Below are 11,416 nucleotides of genomic sequence, written 5' to 3'. Positions count from 1 at the left end.
CAATGATCAACCACGTCCAGAGGGGGGCACTGTGAGAGAGGAGTTCCACATCAGGGTGTGGTTTACTGTTAGAGTTCCGAAAGCGTACGTTCCTGGAAGAGTCAACCAATATAGTACTTCCCCCCACTTCCCCCCTCGTGAAATGAACATCAAGATAAAAAAAAAAGCACTCCGTCTTCAGGCCACAAATGGCCCATCGGGACCATCCGACCGCCGTGTCGTCCTCAGATGAGGATGCAGAAAGGAGGGGCGTGTGGTCAGCACACCGCTCTCCCGGTCGTTATGATGGTTTTCTTTGACCGGAGCCGCTACTATTCGGTCGAGTAGCTCCTCAATTGGCATCACAAGGCTGAGTGCACCCCGAAAAATGGCAACAGCGCATGGCGGCTGGATGGTCACCCATCCAAGTGCCGGCCACGCCCGACAGCGCTTAACTTCGGTGATCTCATGGGAACCGGGGTATCCACTGTGGCAAGGCCGTTGCCAACATGAAGATAAAGTCAGAGGGATTAGCGCCCACACAGTGGTTTAGTGGCAGTCTTTTTTCTGGCGAAGTATACACGACTCAAAGAGGCAAGGGAGAAAGTGACAGTGGTACATAAAATACCCTCCACCACAGACCATAAAGTAGATTCATAGGTGTAGATTTACATGTAGACTGAGATTTACTAGGCTGTTAGAGACAGTGTTAATGGAAATCGACGAGGAAGTTTTATGCGTCAGAATGGGCTGAATGTAAAGTACGGGATGTTCAAAAAGTCTCTCCCCGGTGCCGTATGATTGTTTGATTGTTTGCTTGCCTGGGTTACTTCCGTTCAAGTGGACTCTCCCACCATTCCATTATGTGAAAATTTGTAAGTAAAAATGTATATTCAATAAGTTAATAACTTGTATTTCAGTCAGTTTCATTTTGGTACATTCACTGCGGCCTACAGCATGGGTGGCTAACAATCATACGACACTGCAGAGAGCCTTTTTGAACTATAACTGTGGTGTCACCGCCAGACACCACACTTGCTAGGTGGTAGCCTTTAAATCGGCCGCGGTCCGTTAGTATACGTCGGACCCGCGTGTCGCCACTATCAGTGATTGCAGACCGAGCGCCGCCAAACGGCAGGTCTAGAGAGACTTCCTAGCACTCGCCCCAGTAGTACAATCGATTTTGCTAGCGATGGTTCACTGACAAAATACGCTCTCATTTGCCGAGACGATAGCTTAGCATAGCCTTCAGCTACGTCATTTGCTACGACCTAGCAAGGCGCCATTATCAGTTACTATTGATATTGTGAATCATGTACCGTCCAGGCCGACGTTCACCATTAATGGATTAAAGTTAAGTATTCCACCAGCTACGTCGTTTTTTCTAAATTCTAATTTCCTTGTCCTGTTCCAGACCTCACGCCAGCCTGCGTGAGCTAAAACGCGTGCCTTTCGGCCTCCTCTAGTAACACGGTGTTGGCTCTCCTGCCAACCAAAACAATAGCTATAGATTTTGTGGAGATTTTAAAACTTAGTCCTATAGCGCGTACTGTCTGGTAATACGGTGAGGGTAAGGTACACTTACCCCACAGTCGTGACTGGAAAGAGTGAGGTGGTGAAAATCTGGAAACTGTGTGGTAAGTTCCTATGGGACCAAACTGCTGAGGTCATTGGGCCCTAAGCTTACACACTACTTAATCTAACTTAAACTAACTTACGCTAAGGACAACACACACCTATCCCAGAACCTTCGACGGGGGAGAGCCGCGCGAACCGTGACAAGGCTCCCTAGACCGCACGGGGGTATCCGTCTTATTGATTTCATCACTTCCTGTTAACTCGAAAATATGTACGAGGGTGATTCAATAATTAAAGTATGAAATTGGTCTGGAGAAAAAAGCGTTTATTTTTACAAAACTATTCCTACTTTTCAACATAATCCCCTTGAACATTTATGCACTTGCTCCAATGGGCTACCAGCTTTTTTATTCCGGCTGCAAACAACTCTTTATCTTGATGTTTCAACCAATTCCCCACATTTTCCACGTCCTAGTTGTGCTTGAACTTCTTCCCACATAATGCCTCCTTTACTGCACCAAACAAATGGAAATCACTAGGTGCTAAATCAGAACTGTAAGGGGGATGAGGCAGTACTTTCCAGCCCATTTTGTCGGTGGTTTCACGGGTTAGTTGAGCAATCTGTTGGCGTACGTTGTCTTGCTGGAGAATCACACCTCTCGTCCGAGATTCACATCTCTGTCTCATGATTGGCTTCATCTTGTTGAAAAGCAAATCTGAGTAGTCCACTCTGCGCTGCTCTTCGAGATAATCGTAAAAAACTGGACCTTCAGCATCCCAAAACACCGTCAATGTGACTTTTCCTGCTGATGCTTGGGTTTTGAATATTTTCTTGCCAAGTGAGTTGGTGTGCTTGCACTCCATGTTCTGTCTTTTTGATTATGGCTCATAACAGTAAAGCCAAGTTTCATCATAAGTTAAAATTTTGTTGAGGATTTGGTCACCTTGTCTTTCATGCCGTTCCTTTAACTTTTGTGCACACTCTCAACCTTGTTTCCTTGTGCAGCTGCGTCAACTCCTTTGGGACCCATCTTGCACATGTTTCGCAGTACCTCAGCTTGTTACAGATAATTTTATGAACTGTACCAGTACTAACTTGAACCGCAGTGATGGACTGTGCTGCTGGTCCCGGCGGACGTTCGAGTCCTCCCTTGGGCATGGGTGTGTGTTTGTCCTTAAAATAATTTAGGTTAAGCAGTGTGTAAGCTTAGGGAATGATGACCTTAGCAGTTAAGCCCATAAGATTTCACACACATTTGAACATTTTTTTGTACTAACTAGAACCTTGTCAACTATCACTTCAACAAGACAGGACTCGAACCTCTGCCGGGGGGCTGGGGGGGGGGGGGGGGTGTGTGTGGAGCTGCGAGAACCTTCTACATCTACATCTACATCTACATGATTACTCTGCAATTCACATTTAAGTGCTTGGCAGAGGATTCATCGAACCACAATCTCCCTACCATTCCACTCCCGAACAGCGCACGGGAAAAACGAATACCTAAACCTTTCTGTTCGAGCTCTGATTTCCCTTATTTTATTTTGATGATCATTCCTACCTATGTAGGTTGGGGTCAAAAAAATATTTTCGCATTCGGAAGAGAAAGTTGGTGACTGAAATTTCGTAAATAGATACTGGCGCGACGAAAAACGTCTTTGCTTTAATGACTTCCATCCCAACTTGCGTATAATATCTGCCACACTCTCTCCCCAATTACGTGATAATACAAAACTAGCTGCTCTTTTTTGCACCCTTTCGATGTCCTCCGTCAATCCCACCTGGTAAGGATCCCACACCGCGCAGCAATATTCTAACAGATGACGAACGAGTGTAGTGTAAGCTGTCTCTTTAGTAGACATGTTGCATCTTCTAAGTGTCCTCCCTATGAAACGCAACCTTTGGCTCGCCTTCCCCACAATATTATCTATGTGGTCTTTCCAACTGAAATTGTTCGTAATTTTTACACCCAGGTACTTAGTTGAATTGACAGCCGTGAGAATTGTACTATTTATCGAGTAATCGAATTCCAACGGATTTCTTTTGGAACTCATGTGGATCACCTCACACTTTTCGTTATTTAGTGTCAACTGCCACCTGCCACATCACACAGCAATCTTTTCTAAACGGCTTTGCAACTGATACTGGTTTTCGGATGACCTTACTAGACGGTAAATTACAGCATCATCTGCGAACAACCTAAGAGAACTGCTCAGATTGTCACCCAGGTCATTTACATAGATCAGGAACAGCAGAGGTCCCAGGACGCTTCCCTGGGGAACACATCACTTCAGTTTTACTTGATGGTTTGCCGTCTATTACTACGAACTGCGACCTTTCTGACAGGAAATCACGAATCCAGTCACACAACTGAGACGATACCCCATAGGCCCGCAGCTTGATTAGAAGTCGCTTGTGAGGAACGGTGTCAAAAGCTTTCCGGAAATCTAGAAATACGGAATCAACTAGAGGTCCCCTGTCGATAGCGACCATTACTTCGTGCGAATAAAGAGCTAGCTGCGTTGCACAAGATCGATGTTTTCTGAAACCATGCTGATTACGTATCAATAGATCGTTCCCTTCGAGGTGATTCATAATGTTTGAATACAGTATATGCTCCAAAACCCTACTGCAAACCGACGTCAATGATATAGGTCTGTAGTTCGATGGATTACTCCTACTACCCTTCTTAAACACTGGTGCGACCTGTGCAATTTTCCAATCTGTAGGTATAGATCTATCGGTGAGCGAGCGGTTGTATATGATTGCTAAGTAGGGAGCTATTGTATCAGCGTAATCTGAAAGGAACCTAATCGGTATACAATCTGGACCTGAAGACTTGCCCGTATCAAGCGATTTGAGTTGCTTCGCAACCCCTAAGGTATATACTTCTAAGAAACTCATGCTAGCAGCTGTTCGTGTTTCAAATTCTGGAATATTCCATTCGTCTTCCCTTGTGAAGGAATTTCGGAAAACTGCGTTCAATAACTCCGCTTTAGCGGCACAGTCGTCGGTAACAGTACCATCGGCACTGCGCAGCGAAGGTATTGACTGCGTCTTGCCGCTTGTGTACTTTACATACGACCAGAATTTCTTCGGATATTCTACCAGATTTCGAGACAATGTTTCGTTGTGGAACGTATTAAAGGCATCTCTCATTGAAGTTCGTGCCAAATTTCGCGCATGTGTAACCTTCTTCGTAAGGTGCCTCAAACCACGCAGCGGGAGAGGGTGAGAAAGCAGAAAGTGGGAAGGTAGTACTAAAGGGGGAAAATAGTAGGAAATAACATGTTAGTATCACGTCCATAACCCTCCGGGCTGTCGGTGGATGGTGACTGTCCCAAATGCATTTCACACCTACAGAATTATTTGGGGTTGGCAGGGGGAAATATGTGGGAATTATAAAAATTGGCTGAATACAATTTTCCGATATGAAGTAAGGGGGCAAAAAAGAATAATATGCTACTTTGCAAGTGTAGTTAAATTCGCACACGACGTAGGGGTACAAAAACGGTCACTCGTAACTACACATCGCTGGAAACTCATTTGGGTTTGATGTTGCTGCGAAAAGGACAGATACAGCGGCGGCGTGCGCGGGCGGAATTAGGTCCCTTTGATGTGGTTTCATCGCATGTGTGCAAACCCCGCCCTCCGCCCCTGTCGCTGCTATTAGGACGTACACGCCAAAGAGGGGCGCGTGCGGCTAAAACTGCCGGTCGCACCGACGAAGCGCTTTTCGCTTTTTTACGTCCCAGATATCAAACGCTGCTGCGGTCACCTTGGCCCTCTTGTCTACGATCCCGTACCAACCAGTCCCCACCCTTCTGACGTTCAAAGGCGGCTTCTGTTTTTTAAGACATAAAACGTTCGATGATGGCAGTTGCTATTTCGTTAGTAGTCTGTCAGACGACGAAATAGCGGTATTCGTCGAAGAGAAGAAAGAAAAGCTTCTGATATTCTTCGACCAACGCCGGCTCGTCGAAACGCATACGAGGTCCGTTCAAAAAAAATTCCGGAACTTGATCCGCAAAATTTTTTTACTCTTAACATTTACTTATGGTGCATGGTCTCCTACGAAATACCCCCCTCCACAATTCATATACCGCTACCAACGCCACTTCGACTTGCGGAAGCTGTCTCGGTACGCCTCTTGCTGCACTCATGCTCATAAATTAAGGATAATTGCAGAATGTGGTGCCACACAACGTGGCATTACACAAAACTGGCGCTAATAGCATAGGCACATAGGGAACTCACACGACACAGATGTGTAAGTCCACGGTACTGGTGACAAGTTGAGGAAACCGTCCCGAAACATATGTGCTACAAAACGCCACTGTTTCCTGCGCATGTACCCCGACATCAATATGGGATATGATCACCATGCACACGTACACAGGCCGCACAACGGGTTAGCATACTCTGGATCAGGTGGTCGAGCAGTTGCTGGGGTATAGGCTCCCATTCTTGCACCATTGGCTGTCGGAGCTCCTGAAGTCTCGTAGGGGTTTGAAGACGTGCAGTGATACGTGGATCGAGAGCATCCCAGACGTGCTCGATGGGGTTTAGGTCTGGAGAACAGGCAGGCCACTCCATTCGCCCGATATCTTCTGTTTCAAGGTACTCCTCCACGATGGCAGCTCGGTGTGGCCGTGCCTTATCATCCATCACGAGGAAGGTGGGACCCACAGCACCCCTGAAAAGGCGGACATGTGCAAAATGACGTCGCGATACACCTGACCTGTTACAGTTCCTCTGTCAAATATATGCAAGGGTGTGCGTGCACCAATCATAATCCCACCCCACACCATCAAACCACAGCCTCCATACAAGTCCCATTCAAGGGCATTAAGGGGTTGGTATCTGGTTCTTGGTTCGCTCCAGATGAAAACCCGGCGAGAATCACTGTTCAGACTATACCTGGACTCGTCTGTGAACATAACCTGGCACCATTGTTCCAAGGACGGTGTACTGTGTTCTTGACACCAGGCTTTACGGGCTCTCATGTGACCAGGGATCAGTGGAATGCACCATGCAGGTCTCTGGGCGAATAAACCGTGTCTGTTCAGTCGTCTGTAGGCTGTGTGTTTGGAGACAACTGTTCCAGTGGCTGCGGTAAGGTCCCGAGCAAGGCTACCTGCAGTACTCCGTGGCCGTCTGCGGGCACTGATGGTGAGATATAGGTCTTCTTATGGTGTTGTACACTGTGGACGTCCCGTGCTGTAGCGTCTGGACACGTTTCGTGTCTGCTGGAATCGTTGCCATAATCTTGAGATCACAGTTTGTGGCACACGGAGGGCCCGTGCTACGGCCTGCTGTGTTTGACCAGCCTCCAGTCGCCCTAGTATTCCACCCCTCATAACGTCATCAATATATGTTCTTTGAGTCATTTTCAACACACAGCCACCATTAGCACGTCTGAAAACGTCTGCACACTTACTCGCTGCACAGTACTCTGTCATGCACCAACACACCTCTGCGTATGTGGACTGCTGCCAGCGCCACCGTGCGACGACCGCAGGTCAGATGCACCGCATGGTCATACCCAGAAGTGGTTTTAACTCGCAAACCGCCCAGCAGACCGTTGTTTCACCATGCATCAGCATTATCCTTAATTTATGAGCATGAGTGTGGATCGCACGGAGCGACGTCTGCGATATATCTTTTATGTCGTCTATCGCTGCAAATCTTCGTTCTCTCAACGGTCTTTCCAACTCTTGAAATAACAAAAAAAGTGGACAGGGGCTAGGTCTGGAGAGTACGAAGGATGACGCGGTACAGCGATTTCATTTCTTGTGCAATAGCCACGTACCAACAGGCATGAATGTGAAGGTGCGTTATCGTGATGCAAGAGACATGAATATTCTCGCCACATCCTCAGGCCGTTCCTTTCTGACATTTTCTCGCAGGCGTCCAACACTTTCCGATAGTACAGGGTGTTTCAAAAGTGACCGGTACATTTGAAACGGCAATAAAAACTAAACGAGCAGCGATAGAAATACACCGTTTGGTGCAATATGCTTGGGACAACAGTCCATTTTCAGGCAGACAAACTTTCGAAATTACAGTAGTTACAATTTTCAACAACAGATGGCGCTGCAAGTGATGTGAAAGATATAGAAGACAACGCAGTCTGTGGGTGCGCCATTCTGTACGTCGTCGTTCTGCTGTAAGCGTGTGCTGTTCACAACGTGCAAGTGTGCTGTAGACAACATGGTTTATTCCTTAGAACAGAGGATTTTTCTGGTGTTGGAATTCCACCGCCTAGAACACAGTGTTGTTGCAACAAGACGAAGTTTTCAACGGAGGTTTAATGTAACCAAAGGACCGAAAGCAGACATAGTCACCATTACACTGTCGTATTTCCAGCGTGGTAAAGGACCACATTAAAGAATGTAAGGACATGTACAGTTTGTTATTTATAGACCGACATTTGCTGTTAATGAATGGTACAAGTTATGCTTCTGAATTTCTCTGTGTAGCCCACACATACTCTGCATGCTTGCGTATTTCCTCCTGTACATCATGTCCTACACTGAAGAGCCGGCAAGCTTCTGGAACACAGTAATTGAGGAATCTGTCGAAATAAAGACGTCAGAAAACCTAAAAAGCAAGGACACAGGTTTAGATTTAAGCAGGGTTTCGGGCCCGGCCCTCAGTTTATTAAGATCTTGCTGGTCATCACGTCCAACACAGAGAAATATTGTACACGTAAACGGAATCGGAGACTTGGTTGAACATCTGAACGCGCATCGTTACGTCTACTCCACCTTCTCAGCTGATTCCTAGGCAGGACATACATACTTGAACACCACAGCAGATACTCCACTAATCTTCCCGTTCTTCTGGTAAAGATCTTGTATAAACATCCTTTCTCTAACACACGTATATCAGGTGGATATACACTGAAGAGCCTAAGAAACTGGTACACCTGCCTAATACCGTGTAAGGTCCTCTGCGAGCACGCAGAAGTGCCGCAACACGACGTAGCATGAACTCAAATAGTGTCTGAAGTAGTGCTGCAGAGAACTGACACCATGGATCCTATAGGGATGTCCATAAACCCGTAAGAGTACGATGGGGTGGAGATCTCTTCTGAACAGGACTTGAAACTCATCCCAAGTATGCTCAATAATGTTAATGTCAAAGGAATTGGGTCGGCAGCGGATGTGTTTAAACTCATAAGACTGTTCCTCGAGCCACTCTGTGGCCATTGTGGACGTCGGGTGTCGCATTGTCCTGTTGGAATTGCCCAAGTCCGCCTGAATGCACAATGGACATGAATGGATGCAGGTGATCTGATAGGATGCTTACGAACGTGTCACCTGTCAGACACGTATCTAGACATATCAGGGGTCCCATGTCACTCCAACCATACATACACGACACCATTACAGAGCCCCCACCAGCTTCAATAGTAAATTGGTAATTAAAGCAACACACTACGCTGTCGACAGTTGTTGATATACATCAATGGGCACAGTTGAAATTGCGTGTTCCGACAGAGACTTGAACGCGGGATCTCCTGCTTACATAGCAGACGCTCTATCCATCTGAGCCACCGAGGGCACAGAGGATAGTGCGACTACAGGGATTTATCCCTTGCATGCTCCCTCTGAGACCCACACTCCCAACTTAATGTCCACACACGACAAGCGTAGTGCCTCTGCCCATTACACTCATTACTCGCGCCAGACAATCTAACCGAGTCCCGTAAGAGTTCGGGCAATACGTGTGCATTCGCACAGAAGAAGGTCAATGTCCGGTTCGCATTAAAGAACTGATACCATCTTCATATAGCTTGAATAGTCCTTTGCTGACACGTAGAGTCCATGGATACATGAGGTTCTCCCCATACCCGTACACCTCCATTCGCTTGATACAATTTGAAACGACACTCGTCCAACCAGGTATCATTTTTGCAGTCAGCAGTCCATATCAATGTCGACGGCTCCAGGCTTGGCGTAAAGCTTTGCGTCGTACAGCAATAAAGGGCGCACGAGTGGTATTTTGGCTCCAAAAGGCCATATCTTTCGTAGAATGACTCGCATGCTGACAGTTAATGATGGGCCATGACTGAAATCTGCAGCAATTTGCGGGAGGTTTGCACTTCTGTCACTTTTAACGGTTCTTTCATTTGTCATTAGTCCCGTTCCTGCAGGCTCTTTATCCCGCCGCAGCGATGAAGGAGATTTGATGTTTGACCAGATTCCTGATATTCACGGTACACTCGTGAAATGGTGGTACGGGAAAATCCCTACTCCATCGCTATGTCGGTGATGATTTGTCCCATCGCTCGTGCGCCGACTATAACGTCACGTTCAAACTCACTTAAATCACGATAACATGCCAATGTAGCAGCAGTAACGGATCTAACAACTGCACCAGACACTTGTCTTACATAGAAGTCCCCGACCGCAGCACTGTATTCTGCCTGTTTACATATCTCTGTATTTGAATAAGCATTTCTATAACTGTTCCTTTTGCGTTTCAGTGTATTTTTCTGATTGAGATAGCTCTCTACCTGTCAGGTTTCTAATTAATGTAACAGTGTTGTCGGAACGTGATGGGAGAGAATTAGTAGGGCATCTCCTACTCGTCGAAATCAGGTGGATTGAAATGCTGTATATCGAATATTGGATGATTTAGGAGAATAGGACAGGTAGGCGAAAGGGGTGTTGAGAGTTGAGCTATATACCAGTTCTTCTAGGTATTGCTGGGAAACGTATTACGACCTCTCACATGTGTCTCTCAGGATGACAGCAATGAGAAAATTAGGGGCTAATACGAAGGATTCGTATAGAAAAACAATCAGAGAAGAAATTCTGTTATTAGGTAAGAGATAACATCCTTCCATGAGTTTTGTGACCCTATGAATGGGTGAACTAATATCTTAATTGGTAGATGCAAGATACCTATACCAGTTTCCACAACGAAACTTAGTCTCGGAACCTGGCAGAAAATCCAAAGAGATTCTTATCGTATGTGAAGTATGTTAGCGGCAAGAAACAATCAATGACTTCGCTGCACGATAGCAGTGTAGATACTATCGAAGACAGTGCTGCCAAGGCAGAGTTCCTAAACACAGCCTCCCGAAATGCCTTCACAAAAGAAGACGAAGTAAATATTCCAGAATTCGAATCGAGAACAGCTGCCAACATGAGTAACGTAGAAGTAAATATCCCCGGAGTAGTGAAGCAACTTAAATCACTTAATAAAAGCAAGTCTTCTGGTCCAGACTGTACACCAATTAGGTTCCTTTCGGAGTATACTGATGTATTACCTCCATACTTAACAATCATACACAACCGTTCGGTCGACGAAAGATCCGTACCCAAAGACTGGATAGACGCACAGGTCGCACCAATATTCAAGGAAGGTAGTACGAGTAATACACTAAATTACAGGCCCATATTGTTAACGTCGATATGCAGCAGAATTTTCGAACATATATTTTGTTCGAACATTATGAATTACCTCGAAGAAAACTGTCTATTGGCAAACAGTCAACATGGGTTTAGAAAACATCGTTCCTGTGAAACACAACTAGTTTTTTATTCATATGAAGTGTTGAGCGCTATTGAGACAAGGGATTTCAGATCGATTCCGTATTTCTGGATTTCCGGAAGGCTTTTGACACTGTACCACACAAGCTGCTCGTAGTGAAATTGCGTGCTTATGGAATATCGTCTCAGTTATGTGAGTGGATTTGTGAATGCCTGGCAGAGAGGTCACAGTTCGTAGTAATTGACGGAAAGTCATCGAGTAAAACAGAAGTGATTTCTGGCGTTGGCCAAGGTAGTGTTATAGGCCCTTTGCTGTTACTTCTCTACATAAACGATTTTGGAGACAATCTGAGCA

The 11,416-nt window shown here is 45.9% G+C and overlaps 1 pseudogene; it reads right to left on the bottom strand.

Moving 5' to 3' along the window:
- Positions 1–368: 368 nt before the first annotated feature.
- On the bottom strand, positions 369–485 carry LOC126215536 (5S ribosomal RNA; annotated as a pseudogene).
- Between the last annotated feature and the right edge of the window lie 10,931 nt (positions 486–11,416).

The sequence above is a fragment of the Schistocerca nitens genome, chromosome 12 (genome assembly GCF_023898315.1).
Source record: "Schistocerca nitens isolate TAMUIC-IGC-003100 chromosome 12, iqSchNite1.1, whole genome shotgun sequence".
Classification (NCBI taxonomy): Eukaryota; Metazoa; Arthropoda; class Insecta; order Orthoptera; family Acrididae; genus Schistocerca; species Schistocerca nitens.
Note: the sequence above shows the minus strand (reverse complement) of the source record. Positions and strands in the feature narration are given on the sequence as shown.